The sequence below is a fragment of the Saccopteryx leptura genome, chromosome 1, assembly GCF_036850995.1.
Source record: "Saccopteryx leptura isolate mSacLep1 chromosome 1, mSacLep1_pri_phased_curated, whole genome shotgun sequence".
Lineage (NCBI taxonomy): Eukaryota > Metazoa > Chordata > Mammalia > Chiroptera > Emballonuridae > Saccopteryx > Saccopteryx leptura.
In genome coordinates, this window is record NC_089503.1 from 291,204,187 (window position 1) to 291,218,968 (window position 14,782).

General features: G+C 41.0%; 1 non-coding gene and 1 pseudogene across 1 annotated transcript; both read left to right on the plus strand.

The window, feature by feature from the left end:
- The first annotated feature begins 1,690 nt into the window (after positions 1-1,690).
- Positions 1,691-1,798, plus strand: LOC136390249 (U6 spliceosomal RNA). The gene has a single exon (XR_010748678.1). It is a non-coding gene; the product is annotated as a U6 spliceosomal RNA (small nuclear RNA).
- A 771-nt stretch (positions 1,799-2,569) lies between these two features.
- Positions 2,570-3,424, plus strand: LOC136388374 (growth/differentiation factor 3 pseudogene; annotated as a pseudogene).
- The last annotated feature ends 11,358 nt before the right edge of the window (positions 3,425-14,782 follow it).

Here is a 14,782-nt window from a genome sequence, read left to right on the forward strand (position 1 = left end):
TTCTACAACTTCAAAAGATACAGAGAAGGGGGACCATAAGGAAAAATGGAAGAATCATATTGCACCTCAATATTCAGTGATATGGAAGACAAAGTCTTCAGACATATAGGATTAGACACTGCTGACATTGACAAATGTGGACTTTAGATAAAAATTAATTAAAGATAAATCATAAAGAATTTCTGGAGGGCCAATCTTAGCTAAATGACAGGACTTTGTTTTGAAATTATTCTAAGTGGTTAGATTTTATACAGCAACACCTGAGCCTAGGACATTTTTTTTTAAGATTTTATTTATTAATTTTACATAGGAGGGGAAGAGAACAAGAAGTATCAACTCATAGTTGCTTCACTTTAGTTGTTCATTGGTTGCTTGTCATATGTGCCTTGACCTGGCAAGCCCAGGGTTTAGAAATGGTGACCTCAGCATTCCAGGTCTATGATCTATTCACTGCTCCACCACAGGCCAGGCCCTAAGGGATTCTTAAACATTTTTTGCCATGGGTCCCTTTAGCAGTTCAGTTGAAACCAATGGATTCCTTCTCAGAACAATGGTTTACATATCTCAAATAAAATATTTAGAATTTCAAAAGAGATCAATTAAATATTGAATACAGCCTGACCTGTGGTGGCACAGTGGATAAAACGTTGACCTGGAATGCTGAGGTTGCCGGTTCAAAACTCTGGGCTTGCCTGGTCAAAGCACATATGAGAGTTGATGCTTCCTGCTTCTCCTCCTCTTTTCTCTGTCTCTCTCTCTCTCTCTCTCCCTCTTCTCTAAAATGAATAAATAAAATCTAAAAAATATTTTTAATAAATATTGGAATACATTTATAAAAATATTTATTAATTGAATTTATTGGGGTGACATTAATTAATAAATTATATAGGTTTCAGGTGTACAATTCTATAATACATCATTAGTATACCATATTGTGTGTTCACCACCCCAATATAAAAATGTTTTTAAAACAAATGTGGGCCTGACCTGCGGTAGCGCAGTGGATAAAGCGTCAACCTGGAATGCTGAGGTCACCAGTTCAAAACCCCAGGCTTGTCTGGTCAAGGCACATATGGGAGTTGATGCTTCTTGCTCCTCCCCCTTCTCTCTCTCTCTCTCTCTTTCTCTGTCTCCTCTCTCTAAAATAAATAAATAAAATTAAAAATGTGTATATAATAACATATATGATGCTTTATTTTATTTTAAAGATTTTATTTATTCATTTTAGAGAATGGGGGAGAGAGGAGGGGGAGGAGCAGGAAGCATCAACTCCCATATGTGCCTTGACTGGGCAAGCCCAGGGTTTCGAACCGGGGATCTCAGCGTTCCAGGTCGATGCTTTATCCACTGCACCACCACAAGTCAGGCTATGATGCTTTATTAATGTAACAAATAATAGGACCTATAGAAGGGATTCTAACTACCATACTTCAAAGTAGTGTTTGTGTTATTTTAAGATATTTGCAACAACTTAATGTCTGAACATATCTATGTTTTCTATTGGTAATAGTGTCATAGGCCCTGGTAATATTTTGAGGATTTGTTGACTATTTTCAAAATTGAAAGAAATGCTAAATTTTATTTAGAGTTTAGTAAAAATGATGATGTAATTCTTTTTTCCATCTATTATCATGAACCATACAGGACCCCATGGGGATTTGCACATGTGAGGATAAGAACCTCTGGCCTTGTGCTTACTTTGTTAGCATGTATACTAAAAATTGAAATGACACAGAGAAGATTAGCATGGCCCCTCTGTAAGAATGACATGTAAATTTGAGAAGCATTCCACATTTTTAAGGGCATTAGGAAGTACAAACTGCTAGTTATAAAATTTAAAAGTCCTGGGAGCCTGAGCTGTGGTGGCGCAGTGGATAAAGTGTCAACCTGGAATGCTGAGGTTGGTGGTTTGAAACCCAGGGCTTACCTGGTCAAGGCACATAGAAGAAGCAACTACAAGTTGATGCTTCCTGCTCCTTCCCCTGGCCTTTCTCTTCTTTCTCTCTCCTCTCTCTAAAATCAATAAATAAAATCTTTAAAAAAATTAGTCCTGAGAATGTAATGTACAGCATAAGTAATATAGTCAATAATATTATAATAACTATGTGTGATTCCTGATGGGTCTAGACTTATGGTGATCACTTCATAAGGTATAAATGTCTAATAACTATATTGTGCACCTGAAATTAATATATTCTATGTCAACTATAGTTAAAAATGAATCAGGCCCTGGCCAGTTAGCTCAGTTGATTGGAGCATTGTCCCAATCCACCCAGTCAGGGCACATACAAGAGTCAACCAGTGAATGTATGAATTGGTGGAGCAGCAAATTGATGTTTCTCTCCTCAGCCCCACCCTGCCACCTTTCTCTCTCTCAAAAATTAATAAGTAAAAAGTTTTCTAAAAAAAATAATTAGTTAAAAAAGGAGGAGTAAAAAAATAAATCTCCCAAATAATAGGGTTTGAGTATAACTGATTATTTTTTGCCCTTACTTTGCATATGTGATATACATATAACATTTGACATTTATGTTATAGGTGGACATAAAGTAAAATATATGATAGTGACATGTACATCTCTCTGTTCCATCTAGGTTTCCTTCTTTACTCCAAGAACCCTCCCCAAGCCTCCTCTTGCCTACAGAAGGTCCTCTACTTCAACCTGTCTGCAGTTAAAGACAAGGAGCAGTTTAACAATGGCCCAGCTGGGTCTGGAGCTGGGGCCCAACACTTACTAAAACCTGGGACCAGAACTGGAATTGGCTCTGTCCCTGGTTCACAAGCCTCAGATATGGGGCCAATCCATTCCTAAGCCAGGTAAAATGTTTGTATTGCAGTCAGTACCATGGCCCCAAAATGTCCTTCACTTCAACCTACTGAATGTGGCAAAAGAATGAAATAATAACCCTCAGAAGAACTTAGGTTTGCTCCTAGGCATACTGGTCAAAGGACACAGAGACTCTGGGGTGAATTTTCAGCTTGAGGACACCTGTGCCGGACTGACATGTTCTCTTCATGCTTCCCTGCTGGTGGTGACCCTCAACCCTGAGCAGTGCCACCATTCTTCCTGAAAAAGGAGGGCAGCCATCTCTGCCTCTAATGCTTCTTGCAACACCCTCTGCCATCATCACCAGCTATTTATCAACTTCAGGGACGTGGGCTGGCACAAATGGATGATCGCCCTGAAGGGTTCATGGCAAATTACTGCCATGGAGATTGTCCTTTCTCACTGACCACTTCCTTCAACAGCTCCAATTATGCTTTCATGCAAGCACTGATGCATGCAGCTGACCCAGCGACCCCTCAGGCTGTCTGAGTTCCCACCAAGCTGTCCCCTATTTCCATGCTGTACCAGGACAATGACGACAATGTCATTCTGCGACATTGTAAAGATATGGTAGTTGATGAATGTGGGTGTGGGTAGGCTGTCAGAAATAGGAATCAGAGTGTTCTTAGGGTAAATATTTTAATAAAACTATCTGGTTTATGACCTGTTGGATCTGAAATATCAATGTTTATACTTACAATTTGTCTTTCTGGAAAATCCATTGTGATTGATGATGTCCCACATTATACACACACACACACACACACACACACACACACAGAGCCTGAATGATTATAGAATTTTTTTAAGTCACCAATATCTACATAGTTAATTTAATGGCTATATTATGTATGATTATTTAGATATGTATTTTACTTAAGAAAATGTTTATCACTGTGCATTATGTTTATAATTTTTATGGTGAAATAGTGGTATGACTTTGTTCATATCTTCTTAGAAAAATGTTAGACATGGAATTACAGAGTTCAAAGTATAAACTGAGCCCTGGCCAGATAACTCAGTTGGTTAGAGCTCATCTCGATGTGCCAAGTTTGCAGGTTTGATCCCAGGTCAGGGCACATATAAAAATCAACCAAAGAGTGCATAAATAAGTGGGACAACAAATTGCTATTTTATTCTCTCTCTCTTCTCTCTAAAATCAATAAAAAATAACTTATAAATTGTTTTTTAAAAGTATAAACTTTTCTATAATTAATATAAACTATATTGATATTAAAACAAACATGCATGTATTATGGGGCAAAATGCAAAATTCACATGGACTTCCAAATATAAAACTTTAGCCTGACTAGTCAGTGGCACAGTGGATAGAGCTTCAGCCTGGGACACAGAAGACCCAGGTTTGATTTTTTTTTTTTTGTTTTTTTTTTTTTTTTTTTTTTTTTTCATTTTTCTGAAGCTGGAAACGGGGATAGACAGTCAGACAGACTCCCGCATGCGCCCGACCTGGATCCACCCGGCACGCCCACCAGGGGGCGACGCTCTGCCCACCAGGGGGCGATGCTCTGCCCATCCTGGGCGTCGCCATATTGCGACCAGAGCCACTCTAGCGCCTGAGGCAGAGGCCACAGAGCCATGCCCAGCGCCCGGGCCATCTTTGCTCCAATGGAGCCTTGGCTGCGGGAGGGGAAGAGAGAGACAGAGAGGAAAGCGCGGCGGAGGGGTGGAGAAGCAAATGGGCGCTTCTCCTATGTGCCCTGGCCGGGAATCGAACCCGGGTCCTCCGCACGCTAGGCCGACGCTCTACCGCTGAGCCAACCGGCCAGGGCCCAGAAGACCCAGGTTTGAAACCCCCAAAATGCCAGCTTGAGCACAGGTTCACCAGCTTGAGCCCAAGGTCGCTGGCTTGAACAAGGGGTCACTGGCTCTGCTGTAGCCCCCCAGTCAAGGCACATATGAGAAAGCAATCAATGAACAACTAAGGAGCTGCAACTATGAGTTGATGCTTCTCATTTCTCTTCTTTCCTGTCTGTCTCTTTCTCTCTCAATTGCTAAAAAAAAAAAAAAAAAGAAGTCAGCCACAAATATAAGGACAAGGGTTGTTTTTTCACCACTTTATTTTCTACTCAAAACAATATTTTTTTAAAGATTTTACTTATTGATTTTACAGAGAGAGAAGGGCACGGGTGACAAGAAGTAGTTCCTTCACTCTAGCTGTGCCTTGTCCAGGCAAGCCCAGGGTTTTGAACCCATGATCCCAGTGTTCTAAGTTGGTGCTCTTTCTGCTGTACCACCACAGGCCAGGCTCTACTCAAAACAGTATTAAACACTTCAACTATTATCACAAAAGGTAAAAGACATGAAGGGATTAAGCAAAACGAAAAAAACCTCATAGAAAACAGTATGGTGATTATTAGAGGGAAAGGTGGGTGGAGGGAGGTGGTAGAGAGTAAAGGGGGGATAACGGTGATGGAAGGAAATTTGGCTTGGGGTGCTAAACACAAAATACAATATACAGATGATGTGTTATAGAATTGTACTTCTGAAACCTATATAATTTTATTAATGTCACCAAAAATATTCAATTAAAAAAACAAGGTTTCTGTGTTTTGCTTGTGAGTGAAATACTTGGAGCATGTGTTTAAGATCTAAATCTTGGTTTGTAAGGAGTGTTTGACCAATAAAAGGAATCTGCTTTAATAGGAAAGGGCAAGATCTTTCTCTTTTATCACTTTTTGGGGGGGCAGAAAAGATGGGCAATGATACATGAAATCATAAATACTTTTCCTAATTTTAAGTGGACTTAATGGGCAGAGAATCTTCTATACTTTTTGTGTGTATTTGTTTAGTTGTTTCCTTTAACAACTGGTAAGTTTATTTCTAGACAGAAATTTATCACAAATTTTGCAACCATTATCTTTGCTATGTTGGAATAATGTTAAATCTATCTTTCTGAGAAAGATGCATCCAGATCTTAGAGAAATTTACTTGGTAATGATTGTTTTAGCCACAATTTATTATTTTTTCTTCTTAACACCCCCCACATGTAATAACCATTTTTCAGTGATTCATATGAGGGGAGGTGTTTAGGCTCTTAGAAGAAAAATTGTCCAAAGTCTCCTGGAACAAAAATAATTGAATGAATAGCTATATTTTTTTTTCTTTTAATTTTAATTTATTATGTTTACATAGATTCTAGTAATAGCTATTTATTTTGAAAAGAAAAATATATATAACTACCACAGTTATAAACAGAATGCAAATGAAAAATGAAAGGATAGAGTGACTCCATCTAAATTAAAGAAGGAGGCAGCAAGATGGCGATGGAGTAGGCAGACGTACCAACTTTCACCTCCCAGAACCAAAGAGGATTACAACTTAATTTTAAGAACCATCATCTGGAAAAACCAACTTTGGACTAAACTAAGAGGACTCTTTAGCCAAGGAATACTAAAGAAACCACACTGAGACTGGTAGGAAAAGTGGAAACGCGGAGAGGGATGCCCAGCTCCCAGGTGTGAACGGCAGCCCAGAGGAACTCGCATGGCAGGAAGAGTGTTTACCACAGAGGGGAGGGTCCTGGGCCCTAGGACCAAAGCCCCAGCCTGCAGCACCAGAGACTAGAAGAGGCATATGGACAGTATCTAGCTGCAAAACAAGCCAGGATACTGTTTGTGAGAAAGAGACAGATTTCTCAGGCCCAGAGATTTCTCAGGTCCTCTTCTTAAAGGGACCGCACAGAAAACCTCTCTCACAACCACTCACCCAAGACTTGGGGGACAGGGAGAGATGAGAGGACTGGAGTAGCAGGAAGAGAGAGTAATCTAAGAGGCACAGAGAGAAACAATTTGAGGGACAGCCACCCTAACCCCTGGGTTGAGTCACTCCCCAAATCTAAAGTGAATATTTCCCCTGGAAACAGCAATACCCACAAAGGGAAGCAGGACACCAGCCAAATAAGCTCTCCAGTGGCACTCAGAGCAGAGTCGCTTAGAAGGAGGGAGCATTCAGGACTATAGTATGGAGTGTTAGGGTCTGAGCTGCATTGCCCCACCCACACTGCTGAGGGCTCCCTGGAGGGCAGGCAATGGCGGCACTTGGAAGCGTGGTCCCATCAGCGGGGATGGAAGCCAGGCGGCCACGATTGATTCCCAGCATAAGTTCAGTCCCATGCAGCTGGGACAGAAGAGGCACATGAAAGAAGTCCCACCTGGCTGTGGGGCCAGGTGAGCAAGAGCAGTCCCACCTGCAAGACCTCCCACAGGGGCAAGGCGAAAGCTTGATAACCTGTGGAGAGCTGTGGCTGAGCAAGGGTACACAACACACCCCAGGAGCTGGGTCTTGCAGCTGTGGCAAGCACAGCCCCACCATCAGGGGCAGGGCAAAAGCCGGGGAACAGGCAGAGACACCCAGCTAAGCATATATGTGCAGCCCCATCTGTGGTGCTAGGGCTTGTGTCCCCAGTGTGGAGCACAGCCCTACCCAAGGGGAGGGGTGAAGGCTGAGGCCGGCTGAGGCTTGTAGCCCCGGCACATAAACACAGCCTCACCCTTGGAGGAGAGGCAGAAACCACAGCAATGGCCACAGTGGGCCAGCACCAGCAACACCCATACCAAAATGCCCAAGGCAGGAGCAGAGGAGGTATTGGCCTGCAGACAGACCACACCAAGGGAACACAGAGGCCACAGCCATTGGACTCCTCTGGCCACACTCTTCTTACACACAGACAGAATAGAAGACAGAGAAATGCAACCCAAATGAATCAAGAGAAATCCCCAGAAAAAGACTTGAATGAGTCATATATAAACAAATTACCAGATGCAGAGTTTAAAATAATAATTGTTAGGATGCTCAAAGATCTTAGAACAGCAATAAATGGACATAATGAGCACCTAAATAAAGAGATAGCAAATATAAAAAAGGACATTGAAATAATATAAAAGCATCGGTCTGAAATGATAAATACAATATCAGAAATGAAGACCACAATGAAAGGAATTAAAAGCAGGATAGATGAAGCTAAGGATCAAATCAGCGAGTTAGAGAACAAGATAAACAAAGGCATGGAAGCAGATTAGCAAAAAGAAAAGAGACTCAAAAGCTCTGAGGAAACTAAGAGAGCTCTGTGACAACATGAAGAGAAATAACATCTGCATCACAGGGGTTCCTGAAGAAGAAGAGAAAGAACAAGAGATAGAAACCATGTTCAATCAAATCATAGCTGAAAACTTCCCTAAATTGATGCAGGAAAAAGTCACACAAGTTCAAGAAGCACAGAGAATTCCATTAAAGAGAAACCCAAAGAAATCCACACCAAGACACATCATAATTAAAATAGCAAAGCTAAGAGATAAAGAGAAAATATTAAAAGCTGCTAGAGAAAAAAAGACTATCACCTACAAAGGAACCCCCATAAGGATGACATCCGACTTCTCAACAGAAACACTTGAGGTCAGAAGGGAATGGCAAGAAATATTCAGAATAATACAGAACAAGAGCCTACAACCAAGACTACTTTATCCAGCAAGGCCATCATTTAAATTTGAAGGAGAAATAAAAAGCTTCCCAGACAAAAAAAAAAAAAAAAAAAAAAAACTCAAGGAATTTATTACAACCAAACTAATGCTGCAAGAAATGTTAAGGGGCCTGTTGTAAACAGAACCAAGGGGGAAAAGAATATAGTAAAAGAGGAAGATAGTTTTAAAGAATAAATAGCAATAAACAACTACATATCAATAATAACCTTAAATGTAAATGGATTAAATGATCTAATCATAAGACATAAGGTAGCTGCATGGATAAAAAACAGGACCCATACATATGCTGTCTTCAAGAAACATCTCAAAACAAAAGATACACATAGACTAAAGGTAAAAGGATGGAAAAAATATTTTATGAAAATAGAAATGAAAAAAAAAGCTGGAGTAGCAATACTTATATCAGACAAAATGGACTTTAAAACAAAGGCTATAGTAAGAGATAAAGAAGGTCACTACTTAATATAAAGGGAGCAATCCAACAGAAAAATATAACCGTTATAAATATCTATGCACCTATCGATAATATAGGACCACCTAAATATATAAAGCAGACTTTGATGGATATAAAGGGCAAGATCAATAGCAATACTATAATAGTAGGGGATTTCAATACCCCAATAACATCACTAGATATATTCTCAAGAAAGATAATTAACAAAGAAACAGCAGACTTAAAGGACACACTAGATCAATTGGATTTAATAGATATCTTCAGAACCTTTTACCCTAAAGCAGCAGAATATACAATCTTTTCAAGTGCTCATTCTACATTCTCTAGGATAGACCACATGTTAGGGCACAAAAGTGGTTTCAACAAATTTAAAAAGATTGAAATCATATCAAGCATTTTTTCTGATCACAGTGGCATGAAACTAGAAATCAACCACAACAGAAAAACTAAAAAATACTCAAACATATGGAAACTAAATAGCATGATATTAAGTAACAAATGGGTTAACAATGAGATCAAAGAAGAAATTTAAAATTTTCTAGAAATGAATGATAACAAGCATACAACTCAAAATTTATGGGACACAGCAAAAGCAGTGCTGAGAGGGAAGTTCATAGCACTACAGGCATACCTTAAAAAGCTAGAAAAAGCTCGAATAAACAACCTAACTCTGCATCTAAAAGAACTAGAAAAAGAACAGCGAGTAAAGCCCAGAGGTAGTAGAAGGAAGGAAATAATAAAAGATCAGAGAGGAAATAAATGACATAGAGGCTAAAGAAACAATATAGAGCAGTGTTTTTCAACCAATGTGCCGCGGCACATTAGTGTGCCATGAGACATGGTCAGGTGTGCCATGGAGAAATTAAACATGGGTCCCCAAACTATGGCCCACATGCTGGATACGGCCCTCAGAGGCTATTTATCTGGACATAAACATTCCCCTCAAAATCCCTCCAGCTATCAGCAACAGGAAGAGTGGAGGCACAGGGAACACTTACTGACCAATCACCTTCTAGGATTCATCCCGACCACTAGTGATGAACCAATAGTAGGCTGCCTCTCATCCACACCCAGAAAGGTCCTCATTCGGGCTGCCGCACACTTGTCATTGTGTGGCCGCAGCGAGTAGTTGAAGCTGCTACTCCTCCCCATGGTCCCAATTTCTAATCCTGGTCAGGACTGGAGGTAAATGTTGCCACCACTAGATGAAGCCTCAGCCTCAGCTGGTTATATCTATCCTGATGGTGCATATAGATATTTGACCTTTTTCTTTTTAAAAGAGGCCCCCGCAGAGGGTGATCTACAATGCATCACAATGCATCAGAATGTTATCTAACTTTAAAGCTAAAGTTTGCTGATCTTCCTTTGGACAGTTTTTGGTTATCTGTTGCCAAGGAGTTCCCCATTCTGGCCAACAAAGCTATTTTGACATTGCTCCCATTTTCAACCACATATCTATGTGAGCTGAGCTTCTCAAGCTTGACTGTGATAAAAACTAAAAACAGAGAGAGACTGAGAATGGTTGAGGAAGAACTTCATGTGTGTCTTTCTGCCATTCCTGCCAGGATATCCTTTTTATGTTTATCGAAACAGGCCCAGGTTTCACACTAAGTGAGTATAAATACATTTAGAAACTATATTATTAACTATATGTATAATATGTACTGTGTTAGAGTGTCATTTTGTATCATTTTGGTAGGGGTGTGCCCCAGGATTTTGTAAATGTAAAAAATGTGCCGTGACTCAAAAAAGGTTGAAAATCACTGATATAGCGGATCAATGAAACCAAGAGCTGGTTCTCTGAAAGAGTGAACAAGATCAATGAACCTTTAACCAGACTCATCAAGAAAAAAAGAGAGAGAACTCAAATAAATAAAATTAGAAATGAGAGTTGGCGAAATAACAACTGACACAACAGAAATACAAAGGATTGTAAGAAAAATACTATGAAGAAATGTATGCCAAAAAATTGCACAACCTAGGTGAAACGGATAAATTCCTTGAAACATATAATCTTTTAAAAATCAATCTGGAAGAATCAGAAAACCTAAACAGACCAATTACCAAAAATGAGATCAAAACAGTTATCAAAAAACTCCCAACACCTCACACCAGTCAGAATGGCGCTTATCAACAAAACAACACAGAATAAGTGCTGGCGAGGATGTGGAGAAAAGGGAACCCTCCTGCACTGCTGGTGGGAATGCAGACTGGTGCAGCCACTGTGGAAAACAGTATGGAGATTCCTCAAAAAACTGAAAATCGAACTGCCTTTTGACCCAGCTATCCCACTTTTAGGAATATACCCCAAGGACACCATAGAACGGCTCGAAAAGGAGAAATGCACCCGCATGTTTGTGGCAGCATTGTTCACAATAGCAAAGATCTGGAAACAACCCAAGTGTCCGTCAAAGGACGAGTGGATTAAAAAGCTTTGGTACATATATACTATGGAATACTACTCAGCCATAAGAAATGATGACATCGGATCATTTACAATAACATGGATGGACCTTGACAACATTATACGGAGTGAAATAAGTAAATCAGAAAAAAAACTAAGATGAATCCATACATAGAAGGGACATAAAAATGAGACTCAGAGACATGAACAAGAATGTGATGGCAACAGGGGCAGGGGGTTGGGGGAGGGGGGATGGGGTGAAGAAGGAGAGAGGGGTTAGGGGAGGGGAGGGGCACAAAGAAAACCAGATAGAAGGTGACAGAAGACAATTTAACTTTGGGGGAGGGGTATACAGCACAATCAAATGTCAAAACAATCTAGAGATATTTTCTCTCAACATATGTACCCTGATTTATCAATGTCACTGCATTAAATTTAATAAAAAATAAAAATAAAAAAAAACTCCCAACAGCTTGACCAGGCAGTGGCGCAGAGGATAGAGTGTCAGACTGGGATGCGGAGGACCCAGGTTCAAGACCCCGAGGTCACCAGTTTGAGCGCGGGCTGATCTGGTTTGAGCAAAGCTCACCAGCTTGGACCCAGTGTTGCTGGCTCGAGCAAGGGGTTACTCGATCTGCTGTAGCCCCACAGTCAAGGCACATATGAGAAAGCAGTCAATGAACAACTAAGGTGTCACAACAAAAAAACTAATGATTGATGCTTCTCATCTCTCTTCGTTCCTGTCTGTCTGTCCCTATCTATCCCTCTCTCTGACTCTCTCTCTCTAAAAAAAAACAACAACAAAAAAACTCCCAACAAACAAAAGCCCTGAGTCAGATGGCTTCACTGGCAAATTCTACCAAAGATGCAAAGAAAAACTAACTCCTATCCTTCTCAAGCTCTTCCAAAAACTTCAAGAGGAAGGAAGACTTCCAAGCTCCTTTTATGAGACGAGCATATTCTGATTCCAAAACCTGGCAAAGACAACACAAAGAAAGAAAATTATAGGCCAATATCCCTGGTGAATTTAGATGCTAAAATCCTCAACAAAATATTTGCAAACTGGATCCAGCAATACATGAAAAAAATCATACATCATGATCAAGTGGAATTTATTCTGGGGAGGCAAGGATGGTACAATATTTGTAAATCAATCAATGTGATTCATCACATAAACAAAAGGAAGGAGAAAACCACATGATAATTTCAATAGATGCAGAAAAAGCATTTGATAAAATCCAGCAACCTTTCATGATCAAAACTCTCAGCAAAGTGGGAACACAGGGAACATATCTCAACATGATAAAGGCCATCTATGAAAAACCCACAGCCAATATCATAATTAATGGGCAAAAATTAAAAGCAATCTTCCTAAGATCAGGAACAACACAGAGGTGCCCCCTTTCGCCATTCTTATTCAACATAATACTGGAAGTCCTAGCCACAGCAATCAGACAAGAAGAAGAAATAAAAGGCACCCAAATTGGAAAAGAAGAAATAAAACTATCATTATTTGCAGATAATATGATACTGTATATAGAAAACCCTAAAGTCTCAGTCAAAGAACTACTGGACCTGACAAATGAATACAGCAAGGTGGCAGGGTATAAAATTAATACACAGAAATCAGAGACATTTTTATATACCAACAATGAACTGTCAAAAAGAAAAATTAAGGAAACAATTCTCTTCACTATTGCAACAACAAACAAATAAAGTACCTACGAGTAAATTTAACCAAGGAGGTTAAAGACTTATACTCGGAAAATTACAAAACATTGATAAAAGAAATCAAGGAAGATACAAACAAGTGGAAGCATATAGCATGTTCATGGATACGAAGAATAAACATCATTAAAATGTCTATACTACCCAAAGCAATTTATAAATTCAAAGCAATACCAATTAAAATACCAATGGCATACTTCAAAGATATAGAAAAAATATGCCGGGAGTGATGTCACGGAAATGGCGCCGTGAGCAGTGCGTCCGACAAATCTCCCCAAAATCTCAACAAATTTATCAACTAGAAACAGAAAAATTTATCCTCGGAGCATTCTGGAGTTCCACACAAACTGAAAGTGAAAGGACCGTTATCACCTGAATCTGAAAGACGAGGGTGTAGAGGAAGCTAACTACCGCAGGGACGTTCATTCAAGCCGCGGAGGGAGTGCGCCTGTGGTGAGTCGGCCCACACTCGGGAGCGGCGAGCAGCTGCCGGCGCGCGCCGGGTGCCGCGGTCCGGTCGCAGAGTGAGCACTGCCAGCGGCCCCAGCGGCCCGTGCACTATGAGTGAGAGTCCCCAGCCACCGGTGCCCGGAGCACCCCATTCGCGCATGTGCCCTGGGTGTCCCACGAGCCCAGAGCGCCCCACTGGCCCGCACACCCAGGGTGCCCCATTATCCCGCACACCTGGTGCACCCCAGCCGCCAGCGGAGGGGCTGTCTTCCTACTTGGGAGATTCTCTGCGTGGGTGGGGCACCTCACCCAGCCATTCAAGCTAACAATCAAGCGTTGGGGGAGGGGCACGCGGGCAGCCTGAAATACTTTCTGGAGCACAGCTGCGGATCCAATCACTGAAATTAGCTTAACCCACGAAATTTGCGCACCCACGGGGCTCTAATTGATAAGATCTCTCTCAGTTCAGCGATCCAAGACAAGAGGCGTGATATTTTTTAGTGCCTCTCGCTAAAGGGGCGGGGGCAACTTCTGATTGACAGAGCCTCCATATTCAGGAATAAACACTAACAAGAGGGACTTGGCAGATAATAAGATCTATACTACACTAGTCGCAAGCAGAGACTAGTGCCTCTTCTTCCCAGCCAAAACAGGCTACAAAGTGTGGAAAGCCTGGGTTGAGTGGTCCAACTGAATGCTAGGCGCTGAACAGTCACCTTGACAACAATTGACTCCCAGCCCCGCCTGATTATGCTGGAGGCTCTGACTGCCAGAGCCTTTCCCAAAGCCTTGCGCTGAGTGGGGATAGAGTGGGGATTTCCTAGCTCTTTGAGCCTCTTACTCCCCAGGCAAAAGCTGTAGCAGCCTTATAGCTGGATCACCAGGCTGCTAATTCAGGAAGGGGAGACTAGGAGAGAGACTCCAGGAAAGCAAACTCTCTCATTGTTGGACCCTGCAAACGCTAACAAGCCTTGACTACCAGCAAGACTAAAGCCAATTATGTGACATTGCCATAGAATCCCATCAACTGCAAATCCCTACCTAAGTGTGACACAGGGACAGAGCCTGGGGCACAGAGTCACCGACCAAGACGAGGGAGAGAAAAGAAAAAGGAAGAAGTTAACCTCTCAAAATCAAGAAAAATCCACAGACTTTATAACTTGTTCCACTAATTTTTCATTGTTGTTGTTTGTTTCTTCTATCTTATTGCCTTTATTATTATTATTTCTATTTCCTCCACCTCGGTCCGTTTATTCTCTGCCCATCTTATGCTTCCCTTTTCTTGAACTACACTACCCATGAGTGGTACATTTTATTTCTTTTCTTCATCCTCACTCCCCTTTAAGGTTAGACTCCAAAACACTTAACTCTCACTCTCTCCCCTTTTGTTTTTTTTGTTTTGCTTTATTTTGTTTTTTCTC